At 31.4% G+C, this 11,923-nt stretch overlaps 1 long non-coding RNA gene and 1 other non-coding gene across 2 annotated transcripts; one reads left to right on the top strand and one right to left on the bottom strand.

Annotated features, from left to right (window-relative positions):
- The first annotated feature begins 380 nt into the window (after positions 1-380).
- Positions 381-487, top strand: LOC121213342 (small nucleolar RNA R71). The gene has a single exon (XR_005908725.1). It is a non-coding gene; the product is annotated as a small nucleolar RNA R71 (small nucleolar RNA).
- Positions 488-7,754: 7,267 nt separating this feature from the next.
- LOC121212397 (uncharacterized) lies at positions 7,755-9,829 on the bottom strand. The gene is made up of 3 exons (XR_005907499.1): positions 9,601-9,829; positions 9,071-9,153; positions 7,755-8,208 (listed from the first exon to the last, which is right to left on the bottom strand). It is a non-coding gene; the product is annotated as an uncharacterized lncRNA (long non-coding RNA).
- Between the last annotated feature and the right edge of the window lie 2,094 nt (positions 9,830-11,923).

Below are 11,923 nucleotides of genomic sequence, written 5' to 3' on the forward strand. Positions count from 1 at the left end.
CTCAAACATGATTAAATTACCATTTCATTAAACTTTCTCAATGTAGTACTTGAATAGGTTACGTACATACCCGTATCACCTCGCACTAACCTCTTTCATTAAACCCATTAGTGGTAAAATTTTTAAGCATTGATGATATTGAGGATACCTGAGATGCTAGTGAAGTGAAAGCGTCTACTTCGTGTATTCTAGCAACTCGCCTTCCTGACACTGCTCGATTGATTGCCCATTGATAATTGTTGTTGGAAATCCTTTCAATGATTTCATAATCCTCATTATAAGACTTAGAAAGGAGAGCACCATTAGCAGAAGTGTCCACTACCATCCTCGTGTGAGCATTGAGACCATTGTAAAATGTCTTAAGTTGGATGCAATATGGGATTCCATGATGAGGTCACTTTCGTAATAATTTTTTGTATCTTTCCCATGCCTCTTACAAGGACTCATCATCCATTTGTTGGAAAGCAATGATCTCGTTCCTTAACTTAGCATTCTTGCTAGGCGGGAAATATTTCATAAGGAATCTTTCTGCAAACTCTTGCTGTTTGGAAATTGAGTTTGGTGGCAATGAGTTCAACCAGGCTCGAGCTCTGTCCCTTAGTGAGTATGGAAACAACTTCAATCGTAATGCATCTTCGAGAACTCCGGCTAACTTGAAAGAATCGCTCACCTCCATAAACAGTATTAAGTATAGGTGAGGTATGGAGGTGAAGATCTTCGGTAGGCATTCCACTAAATTGGCCCACTATCTGAAGCATTTGGAACATGACTGGCTTCAGCTCGAACTGTTGTGCCTCGATTTCAGGTCTCCTAATACTTGGATTATGAGCATGAAATACTGGCAAGACATACTGTCTTAAAGCTCTATCCCTATCATCAGCAATAAGGATAGGATTTTGAGCAGGGTTTTCTCTGCCTCCTTGATTCAGATTTTCGATGTTCATCTCTTTAGTCCTTCTCTGACTTGCTTGTCTTCTTCACTATCGAAAAGTTCGTTCAATCTAAGGGTCTACAGGGAGTAAATCGATAATTCAGTCAATACTCATAAACACTTGAAATAATCATAGAAAAATTAATTAAGTAAAAATAGATCATAAAATAAACCAAAATGCAAAACTAACAAATTCAAAAATAATGACTTTTTAAAATAGTCCCCGGCAACGGTGCCAAAAACTTGGAACGACAGAAATGTGCAAGTGTACACAATCGCAAACAAGTAATAAAATGACAAGTAAATGTCGAGTTATCGTACCCACACGAACTGTGAAAAGAATTATTTATGAATGCTATTTAAAACACTTTGGTAAATAAAAATATTTTGTTTGAAGAGGGTGATTAAAAACTAAGATTTTAAACTAAGTAAACTAAATAAATAAATCTCAAATGCACAATTTCAAAATATGATTTTAATCAAGATGACATAATTGAGTCAGATTAATTACATTTCTTAACTTAGAATTATTAAACTCATGTTTATATTGTTACGAATAAATTCACGGTAACTCGGTAATTTGCTAACTTATTACATACTCACCTACCAAAATCCATTCATCTCTTGACTATATCCCTATGTCAATTCAACCGATTAAACAAATCTTAATAGGCAAATATGTTATTTCACATACATAATTATTAAATCGAAATAATCACTTAAAAATATCCCTATGTCAATTCAAACAATTAACTCGATTTAATAAGCACATGAAAGACTATGTGAGGTAACAAAGTATCCTTACCTTGAAACAATTTAATCACAATAATCTTGCAAGTTATGTAAGGAAAATGTATTGTTAGATACAGTTGCTAATTTAACCCTCAGCTACCTTAGATGATTAGACATGCATTGATTAAGTACTGTGTCCATTAATTACAATTTCAATCCATTTAAATAATTAATTCATTAGTTACCTAACAATTGTAATGCAAGAATAACTTAGTCATGATTTTACTTAATTAAGCATCTTACTGAGGCCTATAACAACATAAACACAATTTTAACAATTTAAGAAGACGAAATGCAATCAACCTAACATGAATTAAGTTCAAGCTAAATTGATTAAGTTAACCATTTCAGCAACATAAATATTCATAGATATGTTCATCATAACAACAACAAAAATTAAAGAGATAGGGAACAAGAATCAAATCCGGTGTTTTTCCGTGGCTTGACTAGTTTGCTCCGTTCTTCCTTCTCAGTTGTCCTCGTCGACCAAGGCTGCTATGAACACTTAATTGCTGCTCCAAATGGCTGATGAATGTCCCTTTTCCAAGAGGAGAAATCGGCAAGAGAGCAAGAGAATTTGTATTGGAAAAGAAGAGAGAAAAGATGTGAATGCTTGAGATGTGTTGAATGATCAGCCAAGGGGATTTTTATAGCTGAAGATGGACGCTAAAATTAGCTAAAAATAGTAGCCAAAGAGCCATCCCTTGGCTGGCCACACATGTGGCAAGGTTGATGGTTTCAACTTTGCTAAATTTGGCTTGGGGCATATCTACAAAGCCACGAATTGCGGAGGGGTTTGAATGCAACTTGAACAAGTCTTCAAGGACCTCTTTGGAAGCTTAAATAATCAGCTAATAAGCTGATTTGGGTCAGCTCTTGGGATGGTTTTTGGACTGTCCATTTCTTGGTCGGTTCGGTTCACTCGGTTCAATTCAACTGGACCACTTTTTCATAATTAATTAATAATAATTTATTAACCCAAATTAAATTGGATATAAATTAAAATTAATTATATTATGAATTAATACATATAATTTTGGACCGTCTTAGGCTAAAATTTAGTTCGCCTCGATACTTCAAATTGCTTATTGGTTTTGTGCTTCTAGCAGTGTCTGCCGAGTCATTTTTCACCATTTGTGCAAATCTGTCGAAAATAACCAAAATTCATCAAAATTAATTATAAAATTAACTAATATTCAACATGTTCATATTTCAAGTGCAATTTAATTATTTTATAAAGATTAATTATTTTTCGACAATAATTTTATTGAAACTATATGATTTTAAGTTAAAAAGGGTATGTAAAAATGTGTAAATTTTCATGTTTCCAATAATTTTCATGTTTCCAATCACTATCCATAATGAATGCTTCTTCTCATAAAAGACAAGAGATGACTTAGTGATTAATTCAATTTCTTTGAATTATTATTTAATCAATTGTAATTAAATAGTTGAAGTTCAAAGTGAAAATTAAATTAATTAGTCATCACAAATTTACGGAAAAAATTAGTCTTATTTACTCGTAGAATCTAGTACAACAAAGTCATTATGACTTTAATTGGGTTGAGAAAATAATTTAATTGAGTGAATTAGTTAAATTTATTTTAATTAATTAAATAAGTAATATTTTGATAATAGAAAACGAGTTATTGAGTTGGATAAATTATATAAGTTAGTTTAAAGACTAGACAACACATATAATTGGTCAAAAAGACATGAATAAGCCCAAAAAGCCCATTTAATTTGGGATGGGTGGCACCTAGGGTTCTCATAAGGGATGTGTCGTCGCCCACCTTAGTAAGTCTCAATGAGATTATATGTATTTTCTATTAAAATATTAGTATTTTGTCTCTTCTTTTTCAAGTAAAACTTATGGTTTTTCCTATAAATAAAGACTACGGGCAAGGTCAAATTACACACATCATTGAACGAAGTTATTTAACAGGAAATAGAGAGATTTATTATTCCTAAATAAATTCTATTTTCATGAGAGTTTGAGTTAGGCTTTTAGCCCATAGAGACAATTAATTTTCTTTATTTGAAATAAAAAGTTTTCATTATGTAATTAGTTCTTGAAATATAGCCCAGAATTTAAGCAAATCGATGGTTCAAGAATATCAGAGAAGATTATGATGGTTAAAAGAGGGAAATAACCAGAATTGCTAAGTCAAAAACAAAAGTAATAGTTTGGTAAAGTTGTTGCTATAAATAACACAAAGTCTTGAGTTTTTTTTTTCTTTCTAAATTTCATTGTGCAAACAAACACATTTTTTAAACTAGTTTTTCCAACAATTAGCATAAGAGTTAGATTGTGCTACGTTCATAGTGTAAACTGATTACCTAATTTCTTTATCTATTTTTTTGGGTTAAATTCATAAGAGAGTGACATTCTTAATCGTATACATGCCTTTTGGATTATATATGTGTTTGGTTATGTGTTTTATATAATTTTTTGTTATTATGTAATTTTGCGAAAAAATGTTCCGAGAATTAGATGGGCTATAATTTAGGTCATTTTAGGTTTATAATTAGATTGTGGACTCTCATCTCTATGCATGTTTTTATAATTTTTATATATTTTGTGAAATTAAAAAATCATATGAGACAAAAATGAACTAGGTTTTATGTAACTCGAAAGTTTTTAGCAAAACCTAAAAAAGCATGAAAGACCCATAGCCTAATTTAAAAAAGAATTGATAGCAAATGACCACCATGTTTGGTGGCTGATGAATGGAGGTGTGTCGGAATTGTTTGAAAAAACCTAGTTTGAAAACGATTTTTTGTCACAACAAAAAATTAAAATTTAGAAAACTTAGTCAATTTGTGATATTTATAACAATAAACTTTTCTTGAAAAATACTTGTGCTTTGTGTGAGATTGATCTTATACGCTCCTAGCTTTCAATCTAACGACCTTTTCCGCTATTCTCATACCATGAATAGGTTTGAGTGTGGGCTCAATCAAATACGAATCAAACACAACACCGGAAATAATTTCTTACTTTTAGTAGAAAATTAAATCTCTCTGAATAGAAACCATTAGAATTGTTATTTCTAGAAAATAGAATTTATACCTTCACTATTTTCGGGCATAATAACAATATCTCAAAGTTGTGTAACTTATGTATTTTTTTTCCTATTAGTGCCATCTAATTATAAGGAATGATAGAAGAATCCTGATTGAATTAGTAGAATACAAATAATACTTATATGATAGAAAAACTAGTCGTCTAGTTCTACTAGGAGAGATTTTTAGGCTTATCCTGTATTAGGTACAATCGACACTTGTTTTTCTATTTCCCAAAATAAATATTATTTATTAAATTAATTTAAATAAATTAATTTTCTAATTAAATAATTTTCTCAATTCAATTCTAATTTCATTGAAATCATGACAACTTTACCGTAAAAGAATCTATGAGAAAATATATTTAATTTCTACATTTAACGGATTCACAATGAACAATTAATTTAATTCCAATCTTGAATTTCAATTATTTATTTACTTAAATAATAATTCAAAAAACTTAAATTAATTCTCAGGTCATTTCCATACATAGTGAGAAACCACATTCATTTACGAATGTATGTCATTTCTCTAACTTTATCATTTCTATCCATTTATGTTTATTTGATTCTAAATGTAATTCATTTATGATTTTAACGAGCTAGTGGAGGGACCGATTGGAAATATGTAATTAGGACCCAAATGATTTATAATTAAGTTCCAACTTTTCATCTATTAATTATAAATTCATTTAGTCATGAAGTCATTCCACTATAATATCGTGACTGAGCTCTCCATACATACATACCATTATGAAAGCTATTTAATCAGTGCTTGTCGAATGACCTTATCATAAGTGTGTTACCCTTAAAGGATATCCTTAACCTCTTTGAGATAAATCTATTCTCTCAATATGATCCTATTTTATCTCATGATAACCATTACATCTTCCTTCATGAAAAGTCAATTACTATCAAATAATAATCAAGTCATTTATCACAAAGACGAACGACCTGTGGCCACGTTTACTTTTTATCAACCATGTAATGCCAATGAAAGGATATTGTTTACCCATGTCTCGAGCTATGAATTCCACTATTGTGAATGTCGCTACATACTATAGAAGTTGTATACCCAACGCATCAACTTTCGGTTCCTTATATATTCGAATTCAGGTTTTTACTTACATAAAAATGCAAAAGTCACACATGCATAGTTCGTCATCCACTCAGGATTTAGATATGCCACATGTTTGGACTGTCGGTATGCCTCGTGGCGCAATGGATTTTGAGAATCCTCAGCCATGGATCCATGTATGATGAACGAAAAGAGTTGAAATAAGATTGAAAATATACCTTCTGAGCTGAAAGAACCAATGAAAAGATGTTACTAATTCGACGTCGGTTCCAAGCCACAACGAAAACTTCCTAGCCTCTATGTAGTCCAATTGGTATTAAAACAAACGACAAAAACTCTCTTGGAACTTCTTTAGAGAAAATCTCCCGAAACGGTTGCTAGACCTTTTTCTTATTTTCTTTTACATACCCTAATTCGGGATTTTTGGTATCCATATATTGAAAATGGAATAATCCTATAGAGAACATATGAAAAGCATTAAAAACGTTGTATTCTTTCCAAAAACAATTATAACTACCATGTTTCAATGTTTGACCGAAATCATAATAATAATAATTTATTATAATAATTTTGGTAAACAATATTTTGTGAAAATTTTGAGATGAATCAAATTCATATATTAATTTTAACTATATTTTCTATTTGTGTACAACAAGCTTGTACATTTAATTTGTTTAATATTTAACTGTCAAATTAAATTAGTTCAATAATTAATTAATTTATGTGACAGCTAACCGCAATACCAACTATGTTTGGATTTTGTTCATTTTAACCATAGGGTGTGACCTTGTAGGTTCTTGTAACGTTAGTAGTAATACTGGAACAATTTTAATAATACAAGCAATGAGTGACATCTAGCAATGCGTCATTGCTACCTAAGTTACAAGAACTCGTAATTTGACACAACCTTTTTGTAATAAACCTTTCATGTATTACATCCTTTTGTCCTTTATATCTAGAGTGGACATAAGTCAAGGAATAGTTACATTTACATAATCCAATATCATGTTTTTTGATATCTCGAGTAAACTACAATAAACAAATAAATATGATATCTCATATCAACTTACTCGAGCATGGCCATGCATTTCTAGTCTCACTGAATCAAATGGCCTAAGAAATTGCTCCCATTACCTAGGAGGGACAAATCTTATATTGATCAACCATATCCCACTACATAGATTGTGGCATATCCAACATCAGTCTTTTCAATACAACTTGTTATAGAAGACGTTTGACTGTATCAAAATATACGACTCACAATGTTGGGATAATGATGATCTCAAGTTTGAGAATCATATACATAGCTATCACTGTGAGTAATGTTGTGACTATTACATAATAATCCAAGAAACATATTCATAGCTGGTTAATCCAATATGTTGTTCTCTAAGACATACTCATGTATTGATTTTGATATCCTTATGTTAATGACAACATTTTGTCATCAATCAACTACACATTAGTCTTAATGCTTTATTGTTGTCCAAGCCCACAATAATACTTGACTAAGGATGTAACCTCCTAAATCTGACCTAGACGTTATGGTCGAATCGGGAAGGCCACATTAGACACCTTAGTGTCGAACCTATCATAACGATAGTTAAAAACCTTCAAGTACTCCCTTTTATAAAATTGTGGTTTCTATTGTTAGCATTGGAAAGCATCCATTTACTTAGCCCAACCATGCTTAGGTCAAATTAATGAATTATGTGAGTTTTTGTAAAACCTTACTGACAACGTTGGCTTTGAAAAATCATTTTGTTATCTTCTTAGCAGCGGAAATGTACCATTAATAGTCAAATTCTTAATTTAGCCATATATCATTCATAGTCCATTTCAACATATTTTAAAAAAAACCATGTATCTATACCAAATATGCGTGTCATGCCTGCATGAAAAACCCTAAAATCTCAAAAAGTCCTAAACCACAATTTAAAGAAACTTTACAGTCCAAAACTGAATAATAATAAAATAATATAAAAATATAATTAAATTAAAAAAATATGACGAAGTAAAGTCCGAAGTCCACCGTACGTCCACATGCCAAATTTTATCCTAAGTTCGATCATTACCTGAGAAGTTGAGGTAATGGGGTGAACTTAACAAGCTCAGTGTGGGACTAAATAAGTATTAAGCATTCATACAGGCAGTTTCATAGAGGTACCAATAGTGCAATCAAATATCAATAATAATTTCAAATGCACATGGTCGTGAAAAATGTAAATGTGAGATCTTATCCATACCATCCGCTACACACCATGAGTTCTCGAGAACCTGTTTGCCAAACTCCAACGTTTGTGAGCAAAGCTCGACCATCAATAATCAAGAATACAGTGAAACTGCCAAATAAATAATGCGATATAATTGTCAATCTCCTTGATACTCTAAATATAGTGCATTGACTACAAATATATGCAGACTTAATATGCCGCTGGTACTCCACGGAACTCCTCCGTCAACCACAAAATCCTATCCCAATACACATACAATATGTCATACAAATTCATACATAATCATATTTCAATACTTTTCACATTTATTTGACATGTTCAACATGTCCTAAATAATCACATACTTTCAGAATAAGAAAGCAGTGTTCCAATTTTCAAATTACCATTAAGATGATATCTATCAATATCGTTCAATTCACATACTTTACGAATTTCATTGTGCACCAATAATAACCTCACATATATATATCATAATAAATATTTCATGCATTTAAATCATGCATAAACCTAATATCTCAACATTCATACCATTCAATTAAACATTCTTATATCACATAATATAATTATGCATAACAATCTCAATTGCACATTCATACAGTCAAACTAGCAATTTTGCCAACACATCAATCTTTTAAGGCTTGAAATGTACCTGGTTCAGTGACTTGAAAAACTAATATTTTGGCTACTATGCCAAACCAATTAGTAGAATAATTTATCAAATATAACATGACATTTATCATTAGGAAACAAATTTTACAAGTTTAGGACCCACACCTTATTTTTTGCTTTCTCGCAACACCTTATGAATCTTTCGATTTTCCTTAATAAACCTTTATACGATCCTAAACCAAAATTCAGTACAAATTCAATCAATTTATCACTTAACCAACTCCAAATTACCCACTAATTGCTTCAAATCAATTTTCAAATTAATAACTATTTTACAAATTCAACTAGTTCGATTCCTTACCTTGTATTGATGCGAATTGTACGTGTTCTTCGGCTTTACGATTGATTTGGGCCATTTGGCTCAGCACCTAATTTCGTAATATACTGGAAAGTAAATAGGTAATAATTATTAAATTCGTTCATTTAATCAATCCATAACCTTTAGCCTACAACTATGTCGAAACAACAATTAATTTTACGCTTAACTACACTTACGCTTCCGATTTGTGAGTTTCGAATGCCCAAATGATCAAGAAAATTTTCCTTAATTGACATGGATTTAATATCTAATTAAGAGGGTTCAAGAACTCAAATTATGGCTAAATGGGCAAGATTCAAGAAACGAAACAACCCCCTATTCTACACATATGCGCACGTACCACCACCCATGGTGGCCTAAATTGGGGCTGAATTTTAAAATGGTTTGAGACCTCATTAAAATTTGGAAAAATATATTTGAAAACATTTAAAATACACTAAATTACAGATATGGAAATTTTGGTTTTTAATTGACAAGATTAACCAAGAAATTGAAGAGAAAAGAGATCTTACCCAAACTAGTTGAGATAAACGACAATGTCATCTTCTTAGCAATGTTTGGGATCAATTTTGGAGTTCAATATTTTAGATTTAGGGCTGATTTATTTGGGGAAAAAGGGTAGCAATATAGTAACAGAGATGGTGCACAATCTTGATGCAAAAAGAAGAAGATGATAAAAGGGGATGTGTAAGTAATGGCAACAATGGAGGAAAAAGGGGAAAAAAATAAAGATGAAGAGAGGGAGAGGGGGTTAGAGATGAATTAGTTAGAAGAAAAAGGGATTCAAAGGCTGATTATTTTGATAAAAAATGTATTTATACCTAGGTTTACTAGGCTTGGATGACAACACACACACAAAAAAGAAAAAGGAATTTGCAAAAATCAATTTATTTTGGAAGAGTCGAGACTTAAACTTGGGGCCTCCAACTAACTTTCATGCTTTCACATTAAATAACTAACCATTGGGTCGATTCCCTATTTTTGATATATTTCTAAATTTTATGGAGCTAAATTTGGGATGTTACAAAGGACCTTTTAAGAATAATCATATTTTTATTAGGACTTTATTACAATTCAGTTTATTTATATACAAAGAAGAAGAAATTGAAAGAATAATGGCAATGTCTTCTATTAATAAACAAGGTAAAACAAGTATGTAATTACAATAAACACATGATTGGTCTTTGATCATACTATAACACCACACTATGAACGTGCATACTATAACACCACACTATGAACGTCACAAGTGAATAAATCCATAAACGGATTCAAGATCTATTCTTCTTGGTTCCAGTCCGATGTACTATCAGTCACATCTATGTCTCTATGTTTTGAGAGTCATTCGCTTTGATGCCCATGACAAAGCGTCTCCCCGATTGGACTTGATAGACGACATACTAATTTTCCAATCGGTTTGCTAATTTTTTATTAGACTAAGGATATGTTTTTGTTCGTCTACTAATATAAGTGAGGATATGTTTTCGTTTGTCTACTAATATAAGTGTCTTTCCATATTATGATTGATCTACCACAATTTGATATGTCAAATTAGGCTCCCTATTATGCTTAAATAGCTTATTTCCAAGCAATTTATATATTTTTTCATGTTTTTACTTAGTTTTTGTTCTTTGCTTTAATAAGTGAAATCATGCGTTTTATGCCACTTTTGAGACCCAAATGGCCAAATGCGCTTTAGGAAACCTAATCTTTGATTGCGTGTTGCACGGAGTTATCAGAGGCCCGAACGTGAGCAAAAACATCACTAAAAAGGGGGTATTGCTATATCGAAGCAAGGAAGTCGTGATACCCCTGACAGTATTGAAATGAAGAGAATTGATGCCATCTTTAGTGGTATCATGATACCAAGCATGGATATCGCGATACCGAGACACCAAGACCCCTTAATTCAAGACTGTTGTGGGTATCACAATACCACTGTATGAGTATCGCAATTCATTGTCGTGAGGGGACAAAAAATAATTGTAGGGATAGTCCTTATCCAACTTCAACACCAATCAAATTTAGACATTGAAGGGTATTTTGGTCACAAATTTTGGGTTGTAATTAGATTAAAAGCCACTTTTGGCTGAGAACAAAATAGTAATAGAGGAGGGTGAGCTTTTTATTTTTTTAGAAAGAGCTTTTAGTTTATTTTTTTTATCTTTTCAGCTTAGTGTTAGACTAGTTGTTTCTTCTTTATCTTTTTAGGGTTTTAGTTTCACTTTTCTAGTTTCTTGTTAGTTAGTTGTTATTGTAGCTTAGTTTTATTTACTTATTTAATGCTTCAAACCTTTGTGTAATTTCAGTTTACTCCTTAGTTTTAATATAACTTAGTTTTATTTTAGTTTTGTTGTTAAAAATATGGTCTTTAAGTGTTCTTGTACATTTACTTTACTGCCATTTTCATTATCTCTAAGCTTTTCCAAAAAAGGCCCAAGCTTTTCTCATTCTTATTGTGTTTGCCATTGATATTCATTTTGCTTGCTTATTGGGTTTTTGTTTGCTTAAATATGATTAGGGGTAGCTAAATATTAGGCGGTTGGTTCATTGAAGTGTTGTTTAGTTAGCCTTTGATACAAAGATTAAATCGTAAAAAACTAGAATAAATCGAATAGATTTGAAAACTTAGGATTGATGACCTTAAGAAAAAATTTTGGTAAGTGAGACCAAGATGAGATCTTATCACCAATTCGATAGTCCTAGGTTAGTTTGGTGAGATCGAGAGATTAGCCAGACTAATTTATCTAAGTTGGTAAAGTGAAGATCCAGAGGTAAAATTGAACTAATTTAGGAGTTTAAATGGTGTAGATCTCTAATCCAAAAGCTAAATAG

Source organism: Gossypium hirsutum, chromosome A13 (genome assembly GCF_007990345.1).
Source record: "Gossypium hirsutum isolate 1008001.06 chromosome A13, Gossypium_hirsutum_v2.1, whole genome shotgun sequence".
Lineage (NCBI taxonomy): Eukaryota > Viridiplantae > Streptophyta > Magnoliopsida > Malvales > Malvaceae > Gossypium > Gossypium hirsutum.